Here is a 22,846-nt window from a genome sequence, read left to right on the forward strand (position 1 = left end):
GGCATCACCTGGGGCTCTGCACTCAGTCTAAATCACATTTGTAACAAGAATATCCCTGAAATAACCACTTATTTAGGGGATGCTGTTGTGTCAAAAGTCCTGGAGAGGCTGGATTCATGCACAGGTTGCCTCAGGTAGGGCATTGCACTATATATGCAGTAGAATTGGGACAAATATTTGCACCAAATACCATGTCTCTCTGCCAGAGGAGAGTTTTGAAGATAGAAATGGGATTTAATTAACAGTGTCTGATCCTTCTGAGCACGAAATGAGAAGTTAATTGCCTTAATACCTTCAAAATACCAAACAGATAGTTTTGTGCTGACTGTTGTAAATAGTGATTGCCAGGCAACAAAACCAGGACTTTTAAATGAATCCCAGTGAAGAAGCTCAGATCCCAAGAACTTTAACTTCAGCTTATGCTCCAGAGTAATTTGGGTAGTTTTGCAAAACCTTATTTCAAAATACATATTACAGGCAGCAACCTGTTAAATAAAAAATAAAAGGCTGGTAGCAAAAACCCTACCAATTTTCCTGCTGTATATTTATTAACATTTTGGAGGCTGGGTGCAAGAACTAAACTGAGGACACATAATAATAGTCTTTACACAAATAAGAGTTCAAACAAAACAGATTTGTAGAAGGTCATGGTCTTCAGAAAATGCTGAACACTTTCCTCTGCAGGGGAAAGCAAGGCCTTCAAAGGTGTCACAAACTGGACAACTGAAGTAATCATTCACCTGGGAAATTTTAGGCTATTATCTCCAATCATACCTTCAAGGATTGGATGCTGATAATTCACAGTCATGGAAATTAAATGCTCCAGTATGAGACACAAATGAGGGAGATGAATTATAGACTTCCCTGATAATGGAAAAATGAGCAGCATGTTGATCATATACACTAAAATTACAAAGTTGGTCAGCCTTGCTGTAATGTGGAACACGTAGCAGGAGATAATAAATTACAGTGCAGCTAAACCACGCTGTCATATCCCTATAGAGAGTGGGACTGGTGAACAAATACTGCCCTTGCACTCAGAAGACCTGACTTTGGCTCCTGGCACTGGGTAAGTCTGGACAAGTTGCTTCTGTGCTTCGTTTTGTCTGTCAGGAAGAGTGGGAAAAGCAGAAATGAAGACAGGGATGTGTCCCACACTTGCAAGGGGCAGGCATCAGAATCTCTGGTGATGTGTACTCGCTATTTTGTAGAATGCAATATATCCCTATTTTAGCAGAGTCACCAGGCTGAGAGAGCTCCTCTGCACATGCACAGAGCCTGTTTTGAACAAGCAGAGACCACAGTCCCTGTACATCTAAAAGCACAGCCTTTCAGCCATCGTGGGCACTTCCCTTCCATCAGCCAGGACTTGCTTTGCACCCCTTGGTGCCTCCTAAAACATGGAGGTGTGATCAAAGCAATACATATTCATCAAAGTCCCTCATGTGAAAAACACACTCTTTGAGCAGTGCTGCCTAAGCAGGGATTGACAATTGTGCTGCTGTGCACATCTGTACATCAATAATAAATATGGAAAATACACATTTCCATGTGGGCTCTGAGACCTCCCTGATGCAATTGCAACAGCAGTGGGAGTCACAGCAGATCTTCTAAATTTTGTTGTATTTTATATGAAACTTCCCCTTTGTGGTTTGTGTAAATCTTTGTGACCTGAGCTCAGAGCTAAGAGCCAGAGAGTGTGGAAAGAGCAGCTGAAGTGCAGGACAGGAAAAGATGGGCAATGCTGTCAGCCATGCGTGGGCAGAGGAGACAGATGTGAGAAGAAAAAGGCTTGGGCAGCAATCAGAGGGAGATTGCAAGTGTCAGGGCTCAACCTGTCCATTCATGGACAGATAATAAGACATATAGATAATGTGTCTATATCCATTCTTACTGAAATATTCAGTGGAAAAAGGTTTATCTCATGAAGTCAAATATAGTGTAAAGTGGTCTGAAAGATGCAATCAAGAAAGAGAACAAAGCTTAGGAAGAACAGGCAGAAAGGAAATCTAAATAAAGCTGCTTAAACAGTTACCTAACTGAAAGCAATTAAGAAGCTCTTTGAAGTCCTCAGAAGACTCAAAAGTTCAGAAGAGTTCTAATAAGGGAGCTTGGATTTAAAACCTTTGCTGGAAAAACTAAAATTAACAGCCTCTTCCTCTCTTAAGAAATTAGCTTCTACAAAAATCCAGTCGAAAGAAATAAAGCAAAATATATCTCTTGACAGCCAGGTACTTGTGCAGTATATATACAGTACAGCAAAAGCAGGTCACATTTGAATTTACACTGCAGGACAATTGATTTTATTATTTTTTAAGATTTATTTTTATATTGATTTTTCAGATATGCCCAGACACCATTTTGGTCACTTCATCGATAATATTATGACAAAGAAGCAAAAGGAATACAGGAAGGAAGGGCAGTTGATCAACGCCTTCTCCTCTGGTGTCTCCTCTACTGCCAAAACCTTCCCCAGGATAAATCCAGGAATTCAAATTAGAAGAATTATTCCTATTTGTACTTGGCCTAATCACAATCCTTTACATTCAAAAACACAAAGCATGCCACAGAAATCATACCAGTGCTAATTCCTAAACTACCCCCTCAATCACTGCTAATCAGTTCATTGATTCACCCTCATGCTACATGACAAATTCAGCCTGACAGTCCACGATGGGAGAAAGCCTTTTAGTTAACCAGCTCTGACAGCAGGATGGGAAGCCTTGTAGCTGTGTTGGCCAACCATTGAGTTGTTGCCACTTTAAAGCATTCCCTCTGGGAAATTTCAATTACCCCTTTCCTCGATGATTTTCTTTTCAGAGTAGTCTTTAAGAATTTAAAGATAGTTATAAGCAGGGGAAAGCTTGAAAGACAGTCTCCTGGAAATTATGGGGCAGAGGCAAAGCCCTGTCCCAAATCCTTTCTCACAAGTTGCTTTTGAGAGCTCACACTTGACATTACAGTCTCAGGGCTGGAAGGTGCCCAGAACAGCCCCATCTCACATGGAAGCCTGATTTTCTTTGATTGCTCAGTCTGAGGCAGACACCAACATGAGAGCCAAAGCTGAGAAGTTTCCGAAAGATCTCAAATTCATTCTGAGTTTTGCTCATGTTCAGTTTCTGTGTGTGCAAATGAAACACCCAAAGCTTCCATCCATTTATGAAGCTCCCAAAAGACATTTAACAGTCTGGAGTTTCTTGTCTAGGGAACGTGGGTCAGCAAGACCTGGGCTGGCTGTGTCTCTAAAACACCCACAGGTGCTTGCCATAAAAACTGTGCAACACATTCACTTGGTGACATGGTCACGTCAGTGAGAGCCCCACAAGCACCCTGAGAACACCTGCAGACTCCGTGTCCCCTCACTCAGCTGCAAAGGGTTCCATCCCTTCTATCCCAGTCCCTGGTTTTGCTCCCTGGGCTGTCAAACTCTGGCCCTGGCAATGGCAAGTCGAGAGCTGCCAAACCCTTGTAGAGGTAGGAGAACTTTGCCTGTCAACCCTTTGCAATCCCAGCTGCTCCCTCTGCCTTGTAGAGGAGATCAAGGGAGGTTAAGTCACACCTTCCAGGATACAACCAGGTTTTCTCCTCCAGATGTGCCACACTGCCTCTCTGCTCAGATATTTTACTTCAGGCTTTTTCCTACATGATTTTTTTAAGGTGGCTGAAAAGAAACTTTGGTCTCGTGGTTAAGCTGCTGCCTTCCCTCAGAGCTCAGAAACCAGATAATTCATTTTCCCTACAGGTATGTGACTTACTCCATGGGCACTGGATGATGAGTTGGAGAAGATTACATTTGACAAATGTCAGGAGTGGCTCATGTCGTATCCCCAGCTCCAGCACATGAAAGAGCAACAGTGACTGCCCTGGAATTTTCATACAGGTAAGTTTGTAAAGATCTATTGCAGACCGCTTCGTCCCAGACTATTTATCCAACTCGTAAAGCTGGATCAGGGGCCAGCCAGTGTCTCTGCACTGGTTGCATCAGGGAAGTTAGGGATTTCATGGGTTTTGTCTGGTATCTACAGGAATTTTTAGGTTGGGGTTAGATATGGGGTTAGTGTAGAGTCTCAGCAAGTCTCTGGGCTTGCTGGTTGGATGGGCTGAGCTAGAGATAACTTGGCTGCCAGTTAACCCTACAGCCACATGTCTGTCCCCTGAGCTTCTGAACAAACATGGAGGAAGTAAAAAATAGTAAAATCCCCCATGAATGCGCAATTTGGTCATATGTCATGGCCAGATCACACCTCTCCAGATTGCTAAAACTTCAAAGAGGTGAGTATCAGGGTGTTCAGAGGACATGGCAAGGCAGAGATGAGGATGAAGGAAAGGCAGGATCCTGGCATCCTGGTGGTGATGGTGCTACATTCTGGGGAATGAGAAGTTGGAGGTTTGACCAGCTTCAGCCTTCCCATCACTGTCGGGAGGAACAGACAAGCAAAGGGCAGCTCTGAGAGAGGGAGCAAGGAGCATCTGGACTCAGTCTACAGCTCTAATTAGCTGATCTATACTTAAGAATATGCTAAGGGTTCATACATACATAATTAATGTTAAATTAAGCAGATATTTGTCTATCCATATGCAGAAAGCAGGAATAAAGGCTCATAACACACATAATTGCTATGGAGGAAGAATGACTAAATGCACATAGAATTTGTGCAGCTCATAATTAATTAAATTCCCACTAAGACTAGCTGGAGGCTTTTCTTCTGCTTAATGGTACATTTATAAGCATTTTTCTACTTATGGCATTGCCCTGTATAAGACTGGATAGTAAATTTCCAAAGTGTAGAGGAGAGATACATGACATCCAATATATACATTAGGAAAAATTGGTTCCTCTGAGGCATTTGAGCTCATTTTCTAGTCATGTAGATTGGCTAAAACAAATTACCCACAAAAGGAACATATTTTCCAACTCAGAATAGATAAGTACCAAATAACCAATCAGAAAACACATGAGGACTCACTGGTTGAAGCAAAGAGTTAAATCTACCTAAGGGTAAAGCTTAAAAATTTCCAGAAAAAAAAATCTGGATTATAAAGGTGCAAGATGCTAGGCACACAAAATATACTAATAATTTATTTTTAATAAAAAAATTAAAATGATTGTTTCCTTATTTTGTTCAGATGTTTTCATACAATTCACAAAAACAAAGAGTCACTGAAAGCCTTCACTTCTTTTGTTGTCTCACACTAACACAATCTATGGTTATCCAGTAGCTTCCACGGGATTTAGACTTTACAGAATTTAGACACTATACAGGCTTACAAAACCAAAGGTTAAAGTCACAATCAGAGCTATGCAAAAACACTCACCCTACCCACCAGACACTGCACAGCAGAGCTGGAAGTTATGAGGACAAAACACTCTGATTCTACAAAGCCATACACCTACTAAGTTTGAAATACAGACTCAAGTTGCTGCATGGTGTCATTGCCAAACAGCAAAGGGATGTTAGAGAAGAGCTTGCAGGACCCACAGTGTGCCAACAGCACAAGGCAAAACACCCCAAAAGTACTATAAACTATTAGTGTTAGTGCCAACCTGTGAGAAATGAGAAAGCAAACAATCACACTCATCTCAAATGCAGTCTGCATAAATCCCTTTAACGTTAGAGATTAAAAAGTCAATGCCCAAAGGTCACTGGCTTAATGGGCTGCTGTAATGTAATTGATACTGTCAGCCCCAGACACACGAAAATCGCAGGTCAGATCCCCAAAACATAAAACAGGATTTCGTATCACAAGATTAGGCTTTAATATAATTGAAGGCTTAATTTTAGCCCTCCAGCTTTTAATCTTTTGAAAATAACATTTCCAAGCTCTTTTCCCTGGCACTATGAAGGTTAGAATTTTACTTTCCTTTAAAAATAGAGAAGTATTTCTGTCGTTCCAGCTGTAATTACAGAGAAATTACAGCCTTCCTACAAAAGTATGATTAATTACTGGTATAATTATTGTCAACTAGCATCAAACCAGACTAACCTGACAAAAGCCTCATAGCACTGTTGTCAGAAGAAATTAAAAAAAACCAACAAAAACAAACCCCCAATCCTGCCAGGAGACTAATGATAAAATCCCTGGAGCTGGCAATGCTGTCACATAGCACAAACAACCAAATGCATTCTAATGAAACTTTGTGCAGGCTGTCACTGGGTGTGTAACATGCAGAAAACATGTTTTTTACAGGCACATAGGACTGATTTCCTGTTGATACTATTACACCAAGAACAGCAGCAGATGGGCAATAACATTAATTTTTCATTATTCTCCCCACAGATTTCTGAGGGTCCAAGGAAGGAGAATAAGTGCAGAGGTCCCATAAAGTCAGATTTTCCCTCATTCCTTTTAGTAGCACTATAAACAAAATAGTTGAAATTATGAGATTTTACTACATGTAATTAGGTGAGAAAAAAAATTAAAAAGTGAAATATGGTAACAGAAATTAACAGAAGTGTTTCCCTCCTTGAAATGACAGAGAATTCATGCTGTTGAGTCTAAAATGGCACAGCACCATGGTGCAAACACACTGGTGAATGGCTGCCTCCAAAGGCAATATTTATAGTCCTCTGCAGCTCTCACAGTGCTACCCAACACATCTAAACTATGTGAGAAATAGCCTGCTTGGGGACAGGGTCTGCAGACACATTCTGGAGTCACTGAGTGTGATTTGGGATACTCAGAGTCCTTGGACACACTCGGTTTCTCAACAGGATGTCCAAATTGTTGACCCTCTCTGGATGCTTGTGAGAACATGCCCCTGATGAGCCCAGCAGGCTGCTGGATCTCTGCCTTGCAATGCCTGCTCATTTGTGATCCATTTCTGCACTAATTCAGCTACACTGAAATTACACACATCTTTAAAAATAATAATGTTATCTACTGCTGGGATGATGATCAAGAAGCAACATTAAAACCTCTCTACATTGACAAAAAGCCACATAGTGGAGTTACAAAAGTGGCAATTTTTAGTGACTAATGGAAACTTACAGGGTCTTAGTGATTCAGCTTCTCAGACATACAGAGACACAAGGGAAGCTTGGACCACCCAGAAAGATAGTGACTGCTGATCCCAGGTTGGGAATAGAGACAAGAGAATTTAGGAATCTCTGAGAGATGTGGACTGCTAAGCACGACTCACCACACATTTCTGCAGGGCTTCTCCTTCCCTAAAATAGCCCAGAAATTAATGATCTGGTTAATGCCTAATCATTATCTAATTTAATTTCTTTCAAAGATACTTAATTTTATCCTTTCCCCTGCTTCTTCCTAAGCAGTGCTTCCTCTCTGTTCTATCTAGAGAAGTGACTCCAAATTTCAGCCCAAGTGCCAAAGCACTAACATGGACTTGAGCACTATGTTGCTTTGAAGCAGCAAATCAATAACTAATGGGAGCTAATTATCAACTATAATCTCTCACCAGGAGAGAAATTAAGCAAGTTTATTATAGCACAGACCCCCTATATGATGAGTCCACCAGTATCTCCTGCATGGTCCCAGCTCAGTTCTGGAGAGTCAGATGTCTTGGTGGGACTGGGACATTGACCTTCTGCCTCATTTCAGCAGCAAGAAGGGCATGAAAGTACTGCTAATTCTCCAAGAATTCCATTTAAAGACTATTCCTGTGCCACTGCTGTGATGTGACACCTAACCAAGAAGTTTTCAGGGAGGTGCATGATTGGACTCTAAAGGAGATCATTCTGAGAAAGGGATTTGTGTGCCTCGGCTTGAAGAAGGCATAAAGACAAACAATGTGATGTAAAGAAGTAGAAAGTAAATTAGGAAGAAGAAAAACAAGTAGAGAGAAAGATGAAGAGATGTCTGATTTAGACAGGAGGGAAACTGAAGGCTTTTTCACGACACCCAAGGATGGTTCAGAATGCATTGTCCATGTCGAGCACTTCAGTCTGTCACCCCCAAGCCTCTTTCACAAGCCAAATCAGACATTAAAGCTTTTTCCCCTCTAAAAATGCTAGGCACCTCTTCAGGGAAAAATGTTTTGAATGTCAAGAGAGAGAACTATAAAAACTCCAGTTGAAACTACCACCATTTCCCTTTTAATATCACTCATTAAAAACATCTGCATCAAGAATTAAGGGGGACCATTATTTTCATGCTGTATGCAATTTTGGAGTTTCAGGTGACCATTCCATGGGATGTAATAAATCTTCTGTGGCTGTGAGCAGTTGATATGGTTTATTTTAATGGCCACAGTTAAAGGTTTCATGGGATCAGGCCACAACCAAATCTCTTTATAATAATTCTTTAGGCTACTGCATAATTTATAGCCCTTATGCACTTTTCATGATCTAATTTACCTTCCTCTTAAAATATTTTGTAAAACCAGTGTTCCATTTATAATGATATATTTCCCATTATAAAACATACTCACTACTTTGTTACCAGAATAGCATTTTATGTGTGTAAACCAAGGGGCATTAGCATATGCCAGAATTACTCTCCCAACCCAGTGATATACAGAGCATAATGGAATTATGAGCTATTTGGTTCACACTGTCAAAAATATAAATGCAGTGAGATTTTAATAGCAGGCCTGCAAATAATGTTTCATAAGAAAAGCATATTTTTGTAAATGAGATTCCCAAAAAAGAGTGAAATCTGGATGTGAGGGGGTGGAGGACAGAGGAAGGGGGTGTGAAATCAGCTACACAAATTGTGACCTTATGCTCATCATACATAACTGCCCAGAAGGGAGAGGGAAAAAGGCAAACTCCTGAGCTTCACCATCAGTACTGCTCCAAGACATGAGGAAATGAAAAGGCCAAAAGGCAGTGGGAAAAGGTTGCAATTTTTTGAATCACAGAGTCATTAAGGTTGGAAAAGATCCCCAAGACCATCAAGTCTAACCTTCAAGGTTGAAGGAAGATTCACCAAGAGCAATCACGTTAACAAACTCAATGTTTTGGACTCTGTTTAACTAAAATATTAGGAAATGTTTCTCTCTAAAGCTGTCAGCAAGTGATCTCTCTGGGCTCCTACAATTCAAATTCTTTCTACCCATTTCAATGGCATTTCACCATACCCAACTTAAACAGGATTTTCTTGGCCTTGACACTAAATAAACTTCTCTGCCCAAACCATACTTTGCTCTAAAGGCAGATAATGATAGTCCAAGAGACACTCCAGCACATATTATCTACCTCATACCTGTCCTTCCCTAAAGGAAAGCTCTCACTCACTCAAGCATGTAATATATTTTCCTGGTAGGAAATGTTGTGAAATGTAATTTTCTGATGTTACTGCAACATGCAAAATATTCCATCACTTGTCAGGTCATAAGTCATTAACCCAGCAGAGGGTTGAGCAATATTTCCTTTTGTATATTTGCATGTACATATGGTGGCTGCCTTGCTGGAGATTTTTGTGATACTATAGATTTCATTTTTATCAGGGAATATTCCAAATCTTGTTTGTGTCCTAAAAATACCTGCACAAATCAGGCAGTGCAGATGTAGGCTATATTTACTCCAAGAAATCCAAACTCTGAGCTGTATTACCTAAAATAATCATGGAAACCAAATATCAGCAACAGCGACTTACAAAGTTGTTATTTCCCTTTCTTTATTTCTTCATTTACTTATGCTTTACTACATCAACATTACCAGGCACCTGGCAAAAACATAGCTATATATTCAAAGATTTTCACATGCCTCACATATCAGTGACTGACTATAATAATGTTGTCACTTAATATTTAACACAGTATCAAAGAACCTGTGCACTTATTCCCATTTTGTATATCATGAAACTGAAATAAAGGAAATTTTACTGGGTTTCCAATAACTTTTCTATAATTGAATGTTTGGGCCAGAGTCAAGAATAGAATCCAAATTGCTTCATTTGCGATGTTAGGTTTTGAAAGAGGCTCATGTTTTATCTCAGAGCAGTTCTCCTGGCAATTCCTAATGTCTCTCTCTCAGGAGTATATGGTGCCTTTACCTATTTCAAAGCCAGCAAGGGGAAGGTTTTAGTTTTAAGGGAACTGGATGGGAACATATTTCTTTCCTCCCCACAGGTACGTGCACGTGCTCTGACAGCAGGAAGATTCAGCTCGGCTATTCCCTTCCCTCTTAGGCTCTCTGAAAAGCTGTGCTCACTCCAATTTACAGTAGCTTGCACCGATTCAATAACCCATTCAGAGCCATGACAGTGACTATTATCTGCACAACAGCTGCTTTGATACAACCAAAAGGCTGTACAGCAGTAATCCAAGGATACATGCTCTGCTAAGTTAGATTTTAGCTCCCATAGCCCACGGACTAGAGACCACAATTCTGCATTTCCCAAAGTCATCTATACAGAGAAACACAAATCCCACCTGCACCTGCTCCAACAAGTAATGACCAAGACCTGTAAAAGACACAGCATTTACCAGGTGCTTTCCTGCTTGTTATGGGGGGGAAAAAAGAAAAAAGAATGCTTTATACCTAAATTTAAAATGCATCTCCATTTCTGGAGGGCTTCTGAGCACAAGGCTGCATATTGCATTTGGCAGTGATAAAATCAAACTGTCATTGCTACTGGAGACTGAACACAGCTCGTATATATCTTACCTTTTAAGCCCATTCTATCAAAGCTGTAGCACAAATAAAGATGAATGGTATCTCTTTCTAAGCCAGCACAAAACCACCCCTCAGTCTAGCAGAAACCACACAATACTTATCACTTTTTCACAGGATCCTGTTTAAGCTAATAAATACTTTTTCTTATTCTTTCCAGATTTCATTCAAGATTTTTGTTAAATCCTTTTGACAAAACTTGCTGGTTTTACCTCTCTCTATCAGTTTAAGATTTGTATTGGTTCTTAACCAGGAAGTTGCCTGTAGCAAACAGACCTGCTGTCAGTGTGCTCAGGCTTGAGAGCACCTGTCAAATTTTATACAGAGCCAAGAGCTTTGCTTTCCTGGGCAGTAGCAAAAAGATTAAAGACAGTGAAAATTACCAAAGGCTTAAGTCCACCATCCTATCAAACAGGAAAAAAGATTAGATCTGTTTATTATATTTTTTTTTCATTCAATCTACTTAAATAAATAATTCTCAGTACACAATACATGCAGTGTAAAGGGATAACTGATCTTGGGTCACACTGCTTGACTCAAGTCCTCAGCACAAGCAAACTGCTGATGTTCCTTTCACATGCAAGGCCTAGAGGGGGGAAAAAAGCCTTATATCCATTACAGTGAATTTTTGCTGATTCTGTACCCAGGTAGATTTTTTTATTATTTCCTTGGCTTTTCACCAATGCTATTAAGCAGAATAAAAATCTAAAGGCCCAGCCAAGAAGAGAGATTTGAATGCCACTGGTGTGACATTCCCCCTTGGGCCAATGTCCATGAACTATGTGAGTTCTACTCGTGCCCTATTTTGAAGGCTTAGAGAGCACATAAGCTGTGCAAGGGTCTTCTGAACAGGGCACTGCACTGGCTTTTTCCAAAATAGGATGAGTGTGAGAAAATCAGAGTGGGACAAACTGAATGAGTAACTTCATCCTTCTGACCTCCTAGGTCACACTTCCATTTGGTGCATAGATAAGAAATATCTAAACCTTCAGAAAGATTTAATATGTGTGAACTACCCTCAAAACCAGGGGGAGTTAACAATTCCTTTTGCAACTCTCACATATGCACTGGTTGTAGCCTGGACTCTCCTGTGTTGCAGAAACCTTCAAGAGATCACCATAGAATCATTGATTCTATAAAGATTCTATGAATCTATAATTCTGTATTCTGAATCTAATCATAATTCTGAATCTAATAATTCTGTATAATTCTGTATTCTGAATTTAATTCTGTAGATGACCTCACAAACCATCCAGTTCCAACCCCTGCCATGGGCAGGGACATCTTCCACCATCCCAGGCTGCTCCAAGTCCCATCCAACCTGGCCTTGGACACTTCCAGATATCCAGGAGCAGCCACAGCTGCTCTGGGCAACCAACTCTTCCTCACAGGAAAAATTTCTCCCTAATATCAATGTAACCCTGCCCACAGCCTATGTGAAGCCATTCCCACTTGTCTTGTCACACCAGGCCCTTGTGTCAAGTCCCTCTCCTACTGTCCTGTCGCCCCTTGAGGCATTGAAAGACTGCAAAATAATGAAGACCAGAAGAAAGTGCAGATGAAAACAACGCAGGTGTCCATCTCTGCTAGGATTAGGAGTGCTTCAAGACCTGCCCTCATAGAACTGCATCATGTTTTCAGTGCCTTTGAAAACAGGAAAATCCCAGCTTTGATCTCGTACATATCCTGCTGACCTCTCCAGAGCAGCTGCTGCCCCTTGCCACCAGCTGAGATGCAACTTTCTTCATTCCTTTCCAACCTTCAGACTTCTCAGCTTTTCTGAAAGATAGCTGAAACTGCTTGGAAATGTTATATTTACCCATAACAAACTGTTTATCCAAATCTGAGTGATAGTCCTAAGCCACTGTATATTGAATCTTGCTAACAGCAGAGTCTTGGTGTACAACTTTTTCACAACAGCTCAATGCCAACAGGAGAGCACTCACCACACCTGCCTGCCACATTTGTGCTGTGGAAAGGAAGCAGCAGGCACAAAACAGGTAACTCTATGAGCAATTACTTATTTTCATGAACATTTATTAGATTTGTACATGTTAACTTTGCCTGGTGGGCTTTGGAGAAGGGGTGGCATGATCCTAAATCAAGAGTGAGATCACATAATGTTTTACGGGTTTTCTAAAAAAAATCCCTTTTGTTACACTTTTTCGCTTGTATATCTTAGAGTTCACACATATATTTCTAGTCTCTGTGTATTGTTATTTATGTTTATAGGTAGTTTGAAGGAGATATTTCCAATGGAAGTTGGAAATACGGGGCAGGAAATTTAGTCTCTTTAGAAACCAAATGAAACAGAGGAGGAAAAAAGTAATGTGTGAGAATGGTTTTCTTACCTGCCAGCTCAGAAAGGTGCAGGACAGGTATAGAGGGAAAGCAGGTGACAAGGTGCAATAAGAGAGGAAGGTCTAATTGAAGAAAGGCAGGGATGTGTTAGAAAAGCAATTGGGCTTAGAGAAAACTCAGAGGTATGCAGGGCTAGACCTAGACATTGTCACTTCCAAACGTACTTGGCTTGGGTATTGGTATTGAGCCACAGTGGACAGACACATCTAATAGGAATTTTTCTATAAGTGTTGATATTCCAGCTGGTATTTATCCCAGAGGTTTTGAGTCTGCTTTACTACTAGTATTCATTTTAACTTGCACCTACAAGCATAGAATTACAGAATCACCGAATATGCAGAGTTGGAAGAGACCCATCAGGATCAAGCCCAACTCCTGACCCTGTGCAGGACTCCACAAGGATCCCACCATGGATCTGAGAGCATTGTCTGAACCCTTCTTGAGCTCTATCAGGCTTGGTTCTGTGTCCAGTTCCCTGGGGAGCCTGTTCAGTGCCCAGCCACTCTCTGGGTGAAAAACCTTTTCCTGATATCCAACCTAAACCTCCCCTGACTCAGCTCCAGCCATTTCCTGGAGTCCTGTCACTGCTCACAAGAGTGAAGAGAATGGTGCTGCCCCTCTGCTTCCTCTCATGAGCATACTGCAAACACCTTCTGATTTATGCAGGACACAAATTCAGCACAAACAGAAATTGTGTCTTACAGGGATTTCCACTTCAATCTCCCTTTCCCTAAGGGTGAAAGAGAAGTGGAGAGGGAAGGAGGCTGAAAGAGAAGGAGCAGATAGCAGCGAAGTTATGGATGGTGGTGGTGCATGAATACAGTGTCTAAATCCCAGAGGTCCATCTCAGGGAACAAAAAACTCCAATTATGACAAAAACAAAAAAGAGACTGTGTGTGTAAAATCCCACTTGGTGATGTGATCACTCCCATTATTTCCTTATTGAGACGCTCCATCAAGTATCTGTATCTTTTCTCTGCTTTATTACTGCAAGTTTTATTGCAAATTTTTCACAGTAGCATATACCTGCTTAAAAAAAAAAAAAAAAAAAAAGAAAACAAAACCAAAAACAAACCCCAAGGCTTCCATCTATCTGGTGTTCTTTCTAACTCAGAAAGGGTTTGATGGTGAGAAAGCCCAAGGCAGACCCAGCAGTGCTGCATGGATGCAGCCCATGCTGTCAGGTGTTTGTTCTGTCTGGGTAAGAAACAGCTTCTCTCTCATTTCATTTCTGCTTGCTTACCAGGAGCTGGATGCATTAAAGGTAAAAGTCCCTTTATTACCTGCTCATCTCTCACTCCCATGTGCATTTGCCTCTCACGCAGAAGATTACCTCTTTCAAGCTGTTCTTTCCCACTTTTGTTCTCTGCTGAGCTACTGCTTGTCAACACATTTATCCGTTTGCTGCTTTCAGTCAAAGAAATAAAAAAAAAAAACCTAAGTTAGAAAAGGAGCAGGAGGAGGAGAAGCTTCACTGTAGGCACTGTATCTGTGTAGCTGGAAACACTGTCAACTGCCAAGTGATCAAATTCTTCAAATAAAGGGATAAATAAAATAGAAGCATTTGCATGGATCAGCTCTTCATGCTGGGGTAAAACGCAGATGCAGATTTGGCCCATCTCCACCCTGTGCTGTCTCCAGCTGGAAACATCTGCACCCCCAATTATGAAGGTGGTGGCTCTTCTGCAGGGAAGAGATCTCTGTAAGTTCAAGGTCTAGGTCATGGCTTGGGAAGCCACCAAAATCTTGCATAGCTCAGAGAGAACAGCTCCCAGCCTCATCAAAACTCCTCTTACGCTCATCACAGGTTAAACCTCTGGTACCTGTGTAACAGGCGACACCACCAAGGCTATAGGAAAAACTGGGAATTAGGTGCACATCCCAAATAGCTTTTAGTGGTTGGCAGCTTTGAAGCACTGGCCTTTGCCTTGGGGTTTTCCAGCAGACACAGAGTGGGGTTTTCCAGCAGACACAGAGAGGGTTTCTTCAGTTTTCAAAATAATATAGGAGTTTTCAGAGAGAGTAATCACAGCCAATTCATTGCCGAGTCATGCTAAGAAACTTCAGCAGAAACAAACATTGCTGTTTCCCAGTCATTAATTAATGCTAAGGATAATTTAGCAGTCCCTTGACATGACACGCTTCTCTCTATACCCTCAGCTCTCTCCTGATCTCCCCATCTCTGCTCCCCTTCCCACCCTCTCTCAGTGTTTGTGGTTCTTTTCCCATCTCTGTGTGGTACTGACAGGCGCTATGGATATGCTTGAATTTGTGACAACCTTGTTAAATCAAAACAAATCACTTCTTACATTCAGAGATCCACTTCACTGAAATAAACAGGGAAGTATTTTCCTTTACAAATCCAGGTAGTCACAGCACTCTCAATGTCATTATTGGTATTAGAAGAAATGCACAGGAACAGCCTCTCTCAGCACTGATGAGCTGCTGCTCCCTGTGCTACAGGGCACCACAGAGATGAGATGAAGGGCTGTTTTTAAGTTGTCTTTAAAAAAAAAAGAAAAAAAGAAAAAAAACCCAACCCCAAAGAATTTTTCCAAGCTCGCATTAAGGTTTTTACAAGTTCATATTTTCATTTTGGCTCTGTTGTTCTTACTTGACTCCAGCTGATTTGTTAATCTTTAATTAAGACCTGTTGGGCAAAAGGAAGAGAGAGAGCAAGAACACATGTTTAAGTAGATAAGAGAAACTAATACGTAGGCTGGAATATTGATCACCAAGGTCTTCATTAATTTAATATTGATAGAAAGAACACTTGCAGAATTGGCAAGAAAGTGTTCTTTTCTAGAAGGCTGTTCTGGGCTCCTCTCGTGATGGAAATCACACAGAGGGAGATGGTGAAAGCCAAGGGTGCTTCAGTCACAGTAATAACAATGCAGTGACTTCAGTAGGACATGGACTGAGCATTAATTGATGCAACACATGCAGAGAGCACAGCACATCATTTCAATATTGTCTTACCAGGCTACCCAACAGATACTGAGCAGACACCAGCATCATCTTCTTTAATGCAGTATTTATCAAGAAGCTGTATTTTTCAAAGCAGGTATTTATTGATGTCTTGTTGCCTGGCTGAACTGAGGCATGCAGATGTTGTATATATTTCAAGGAGAACGTCAGCATTATGAAAAAGGGCAGGATGTTAACTCTCTCTTTTTAATTAATCTTGGGCTGTTTGCAGTTTGCACCGTTCATCACTGTGAGCTGTCACCTCAGAAGCTTTTATCAGGACAAGGAGAGCTTCTTTCTCAGGGCTGGATACACTCACTTCCTGCTCTGCTTCCTCTGAGTAACTGAGCATGTAGGTCAAAATTCATCCCGAGAAACAAGCCAGCAAAATGCCTACACACCAATGCCCCCTCCAAATACAGTGTTTTGAGACATAAATGATGAATAGGGCGTGCAGTGACACTCAGCACTGGGGCGAAACTCACCCCTATGATGAATTGGCTCCTGGAGAATTTTCTGTGATGGTTATCATCAGCCATGGTTCCATCCCTTGTACTTGCTGCATCCCAGCATGAATCCTGGCATGGTTAAAGGATGAGGCCAAGCAGATTTGAATACTCTCTGGACCTTGATCTCTTTGTTCTTTATTTACATAAAAAGTGTGGTTATTAGAATAGCTGGGATTAAAGGTATTTTTTAACCCTGATTATCGCCAAACAAAGCAGGAAGAACACGGGACGAACTATATTATGAGTTTCCTTTCTTTCAGTTGTTTTAAATTCACTCAGTTATTTATCCTTCACAGTGCAGAGCTTCAGGGAAGGTCAGAAAGGCCCAAACAAGTCAATAAAATCAGGCAGGTGTGCCAGGGGTATGTCCTGCTGACACAGACTTGCTATTGGCTTTGTGGCTGGTAGAACACAGAGCAAATCAAGCTCAGGATTTTCAGAGAAGTCCTTTCCAACCTATATTCTTTGCCTGAATTAATTAACAAATTTTTGATATGCCAATATGTATCCTTCCTAGTACATAATCAAAATGCTAATAATTGCCTTATATTTCTGTGGTTTTAATTTGATCAGTTCCCAAGGGTTTCCTTCTACTTATTGTCTACCTGCTGAAAGCTCTTCTCTTTAGTATTTATTGCATGATACATGGCAGACAAGGAACACCAAAAGGGACCAGTGAGAAGCTGAATCATAGTGGGTGAAGGATGTAGGAGCTGTCAGCAGCAAAGTAAAACAATAATTGAATCTTAAAAGCTCAGTGCCACAGTAATAACTGATAATAAAATGTTCTTTTAGTTGTCTCAGTAGTCTAAATTTTAGCTAATCAATTTTGATTTCAATAGCTTTAAATATAGAAACTTACAATAGATTTCAGAATAAGCAACATATTAAACAGTAACATTTATGCATTTGCAAAGACCTGCAGAGGCTGATACAGACTGACATTTAGTCAGTAATTTCCAGCCAAAGATCACAGAGTACAAACTGATTATGCTGGGAACCTCTGAACCTATTAGGGAAATGGAATTGCGTTCCCTCCTCTTGTGCATGCCTTGCTCTACCCTCAAGCTGAGGACACCAAAAACAAATGAGCCACTTAACAGCACTCATTGATGAAAGGATTTTAAGGAGGATGAGGAAAACTGCACCTTAGGAGCACCATGGGGACACCTTGGCAGCACCCCATGGGCTGCCAAAACCCCCCCACAGCCCTAAAGCTCTGGTTCTTCCAGAGGGTAGAGCCTGCTCCTGGACATGGGTTGGCATCTGGCACTGCCTGGACAGAGGGGTGGAATCTAACTGAATGCTTGGTACACATGAGAAATGCAGTGGGATGATGCCTGTGTGCCAAGGCAGGGATGCATTCCTGGGTGTTGCTTAGCAACTCTGAGCATTCCCTCCATGGACTGCTAATGGCCACGGGAGCTCCCGGCTCCATCACGGAGGGCTGCTCTGCAGAACAGTAAATACCATTTTCATCTGTGACTGGTTTTTCACAGATCCATAAAAATTCATGAAAGCACACACTTTTATGCATTTCATTTCTCACAGTTGGGGAAGTTTACAAATCTTTGGCTCCAGCATGAGAAAAAGGAAAATGTGAAACTTTGTCTTGGAAAGACCAAGTCTGAGGCTTTGCTCTAAGGATAATACCAGCATTTCATGGCAAGCCCTCATGAAAAACCTTCAAATTCAACCTGAAACTCAAAAATCCAACTCAGTTTTTCTTGGCATTCCAGTCATTCCCAAAGAGAAAGATGCTGCAGCTGAATTCCCACCCTCTCTGGCATACACAGAGCACCAATGGTGTTACACACAGGTGTAATCCTGACCAAAATCTTCCCCTGCAACCCCAGCATAAGAACTTGTCTGTCATCTCTATCCACTCAGTTGGAATCCATCAATAGCTGTTGCAGAAAGAGGGGAGAAAATTCTATTTATTTGATGTGTACTTTCTAAACTTGCATTTTTCAAGTTCATTACATTAATCAAAATTAACAAAAAAGGGCTGCAAGTTGCCTTTGGTAAAGATTTTTGGCCCCACACTGCCACAGCACCTTCTCCAGCTCCACCAGCATCATCCATCCTCATGGACCATCGCAGAGGTCTTCTCCTCAAAAGTATTTTTGAGGATGACTGTGCAGTACATCTAGCCTCTGCCAGACATCACCCAGAAGGAGGGAATCTCCCTCATGTTCCACTCACAGCTGAATGCCTACCACTGAAGCAAAATCTTGCATTAAAGGTTAAAACAACACATTTCCCCATCAGGACAGGCTGTGCCCCTCGAGAGGGAAATGTCTGCTTGAACTCGGGTTCACAGCCAGGTCCTGTTCCATTTTACTGCAAAGGCTGTGAACCAAGCACAGCACTAAGTATTTCAGTAAGTGCCCTTCTTACTCAAAGCACCAAGATCCTCCTGGTATTTTACAGTTTTGTGAATTAAAAAAAAAAAAAGAGAGAGAAAAAATAACAGCAATGAACTCAAGGGGTCATTAAAGAATGATTGGGAGGGGAAGTGAAATATATTTTATTGTAATGATTTAATCTGAATAGAAAAAAGTGAATAAACTGCAACCTGTGCAAGTTTTTGAGAAAGGTGACTGTTTTCTAAGTGTCATTTAAGCATAACACCTCTGCTAATAGCATTTTGTGTGAAAAAATTCAGAGTAGAAAGAAGAAAATTGAAATAAATTTTAAAAAGAGAGCCTGAGACTTTGTTTCTACTCTCTTCACTTGTTAATCTCAGCAACTAAACAGAAGCAAAACCCAAAAACCAGAGTCCCTGTCTTCCATCCTCAGAGGATTCAGTAACAGTAACGACATTTTGAATGCCAATCACACATGGAAACCAAGCACCAGTTGCTGATCCAATTAAAATACTAATGACAAAACCAATTAATTATAATCACAATTTAAAATTATGAAACAAGTTGTTATTAGGTTGCCAGCTCCTAGTAGACCACTTAAAGTGTATCTCTCAGAGCAGCAACTTGAAATTCCAGGTAAAACAAAAATACAGAATACTAATAGGCCAAAATCAAAATGAAATATTTTAAATTCATTGACAAAAGAAATGTTTTAGTTGCTTGGAAACATTTGGGTATTTTTTTCAAATATATTTGCAATTGACAATTTTTCAATGATCTTGGACATGTCAATCTTCTACAGAAGAGAAATGTTAAATTCAGATAGTTCTAATGAATCAGAACACAGTGTACATACACATTCTATTGTTAAGACTGACAGTTGTTTTTTACTGGAAGGTTTGCTGTTCTGTGGCCTCAATCCATTGCAGGAGATGTGAATAGAAATGTTCAGTGAGTCAGGTTATGCTATAGGGCCCTTGCTTTGGCTCCTTGCCATTGAGACAGACACAGGAATCTTTTTCCTTCTGCTCCAGGCTCTGGCAGCTGAGAGGTAGGACAGTGGCACATTTCCATGTTCATAGCACACCCAAGGAAATTCTGCTCCATTTCCCTTAGTCCATGGATACCAGGAAGCACATTTCTGGAGCCAGATCACAGTATACACTCACAGGCAGAGAGTACCTAGCCCCCTTTAATAGCCCTCTGTTAATCCTAGCAATTAATTATGATCTTAATAGTTCACTCTCTGCTTGCCAGAAATGCCTTTGACCTCCCTGTCCTTCTTATACCTCTTTTCCCAGCCCTTCTGAATACCCAGACGTCCACCAGATACCCCACAGCACCTCACTATGAACAGTCAGCACAGCCCCAGATAATCAATGTTAAGAGATGTCACAAACAAAAAAACCAATAACATTTCAAGGGCAAGAAAACTAAATTAATGCTGGTTCTGCCTTCATGTACAGGCAAACATGCAGCTGCAGATAGACACAGCCTGCAGGTAGACACAAGCACAGGAATCCTGGGTGATGGGGACACTTCTGTCCCTGCCTGGCACATCCACCCTACTGGCCCTGGGGTGAGCCAGGTGTGTGGGGTGTCAGGTCTCAGCTTGCAGCAGACGAGCTTAAATCACCTTAGATGAGGAAAAATCCCTGGCAGGATCATTTAACCACCATTTAACCAGTTCTTTTAGAGGAAGAAAATGCTGAATCTAAGCGTATCCTGGAAAACGACAACCTCTTCCTCTTCATTCAGTTTGGCACAGAAATAGAGGCATGGCAAGCATACACAGAGGCTTAGACACACTGGTTTAGCCCAGTGTTCACTATTTCAGAGTGGGATGTGCTCTCACTGGGCTACCCATGGTTAAAAAAACCAAGGCTTTACCTTGCTTTGCTATCTTACACAAAGTAAAGTAAAAAATCTAAATTCACTGTGCATAGGAAGGAGTGACAGACCTACAAAGCACATGAAGGCAAAAGAGATGTCTTTCAAAAGTTGAAAATTATATTGATTTCTATTGACAGGTTTTGTTCATTATGCACTTGGGAATATTCTCTGCTGATCCCAATGCAGAGCTGAATCCATGAATTTAAGCAGACTCTATTACACTGACAGAAAAATCACATCTTTAACCTTAGATCCCCAGAGGTACAATTATTAACCTCTGGGACAGCTTTTAAAGAGCAGTTCTGTGGATAGAAAATGGCAGCTTTTGGCCTGTAATGCAGAGCTGAACAGAAAATTATATTCTTGTGATTCAGAATCAGATGGGGTGGGGAGAGCCCCCACCTCAGTGAGCAGATCAGCTTCTCCACAGAGTTCAGGGAGGGCATAGAAGAAATTTCTGTGATGCCCTATTGGATTGCCACAGGCCCACTGATTCAAACCTTTCTAGACATCATAAGGCATTTCCATTAGTTTAATAAAACAATTTCTGCATTTATCCAGATGCTCAAGAGATGGGAGTATTTTTAAGCTAAATTATCATTTTCTATTCAATTTGCATCTTCTGATTTTTTTCCATGGAGATTAAACTTTAAACCTTTCTTCCCTTTTGGAAATAAAACTTACCCAGGATGTGAGTTAGACTGCAGCACTTCTGCCTATACAGCTGTGATAGGAAGAGGAGGAGAGAGGAGATGTAAACCCCTCACCCTCAAGCCTGGAAAAGCAGCCCATATTATCCCGCATTAGAGTGGCCCAGGCTAAGAACCAGTTCAATAAAGAGAAAAATTGATTTTTTAGAGCTTTTTATGTGAAATGATCCAAGGAGATGCTCCAGTGTCTGCACAAGTGTAGGCAGCAGTGAGATGGATCTCTCCTTGCCTGGCAGCATGTGCTCAGTGATGGGGGGAAAACTTCACATAGTGGGAAAAGTTCATTCCTTAATATTTTTGGCTTTTACTGATTTCATAATTCTGGAGGTTGAGACCTACATAAGCCTCACTTTTGTCAGGAATCTGCTGGGGTTGGAGGGGAAAGAATGGATTAACTTTCCTTCTGAACCGAGGAAGATATTAATTATTATATAAGATATTCCTTCTTTAAGATTCCCTCAGTGTTCTGCCTAGTGACTGATGGAAGGGAACTTGCTGGCAGCTGATCCCATGCACAGAACCTGGGACTGGGAGGGGACAGAGGTGTGCAGCCTGGGCCAACCCAGCAGCCCCACGAGGCTGGGGAAATGCTGCATCCCCAGCTGTGACACAAAACTGCAGCCTCACAGCCAGAGCTCCCACGGAAACTTGTCCTATCACCACCACAGTCTGTGAATTATCACCAACCCGAGGACATGAATGCAGCTATTTGAAAGTGACTTGAATTCCTATTTCTAGGCTGGTATTCTCAGCACAATCCTTTTCCAAATGCAGCTGTGCACAGCATCCTCCATTGCCTCATGGATTTCTTCCCCCTTTTTTTTTTCTTTTTATTATTCGCAACCTCCCTTCCTTCTCTCACCATCTCCAATGCCAGTTCCAGAACTGCACTCGGGGCTGCACCTGTGAAATCAGTTCAGTCTCTCCTGTTTCCCTGCTCACGTGCCCAGCTGCTGCCTTAACCTCTCTCCACATGTGGCATTACTACTAAAACATGTTTTTATAAACTATTCCCTATCCTTCCACTTTATCATCATGAACTGAGCCATACTGAAACACACAGGGTTGAACTGAACAGATAAACAGTAGCCAAGCAAAGCCAGCACCATCCTCATCACCCTCAAACCACCCCTGGTCTTCTCTACTTATCAGAGAGAGAAGGAGATTGAAGTCTTGTTTTAGGTGCTAAGCCGTCAGAAAAAAATTTCAAATATCATTTAAACATGTTTTTAGATAATCACTTCATTAAACATAAACTAGCCCAATGATTAATACTCTTTAAAATTGCACAGTGCAATTTTCTCATTATGCACAACAAAAATAATTCATACAATGATTGGAGACAAATATTAAAGGAAATTATTTATTTAATTACAAATAGCAGTGCTGTAAGTAAAAGGAAACCTCACTTACTAAATAACCTGGGAACATAATTACTTCAAACACATCCCATGGGG

The 22,846-nt window shown here is 41.1% G+C and overlaps 1 long non-coding RNA gene across 1 annotated transcript; it reads right to left on the reverse strand.

The window, feature by feature from the left end:
* Positions 1 to 16,007: 16,007 nt before the first annotated feature.
* On the reverse strand, positions 16,008 to 17,721 carry LOC146431176 (uncharacterized). Its single transcript, XR_014854896.1, has 3 exons — positions 17,566 to 17,721; positions 16,394 to 16,486; positions 16,008 to 16,301 (listed from the first exon to the last, which is right to left on the reverse strand). It is a non-coding gene; the product is annotated as an uncharacterized LOC146431176 (long non-coding RNA).
* Between the last annotated feature and the right edge of the window lie 5,125 nt (positions 17,722 to 22,846).

The sequence above is a fragment of the Lichenostomus cassidix genome, chromosome 13 (genome assembly GCF_008360975.1).
Source record: "Lichenostomus cassidix isolate B80296 chromosome 13, HeHo_3.0, whole genome shotgun sequence".
NCBI lineage: Eukaryota > Metazoa > Chordata > Aves > Passeriformes > Meliphagidae > Lichenostomus > Lichenostomus cassidix.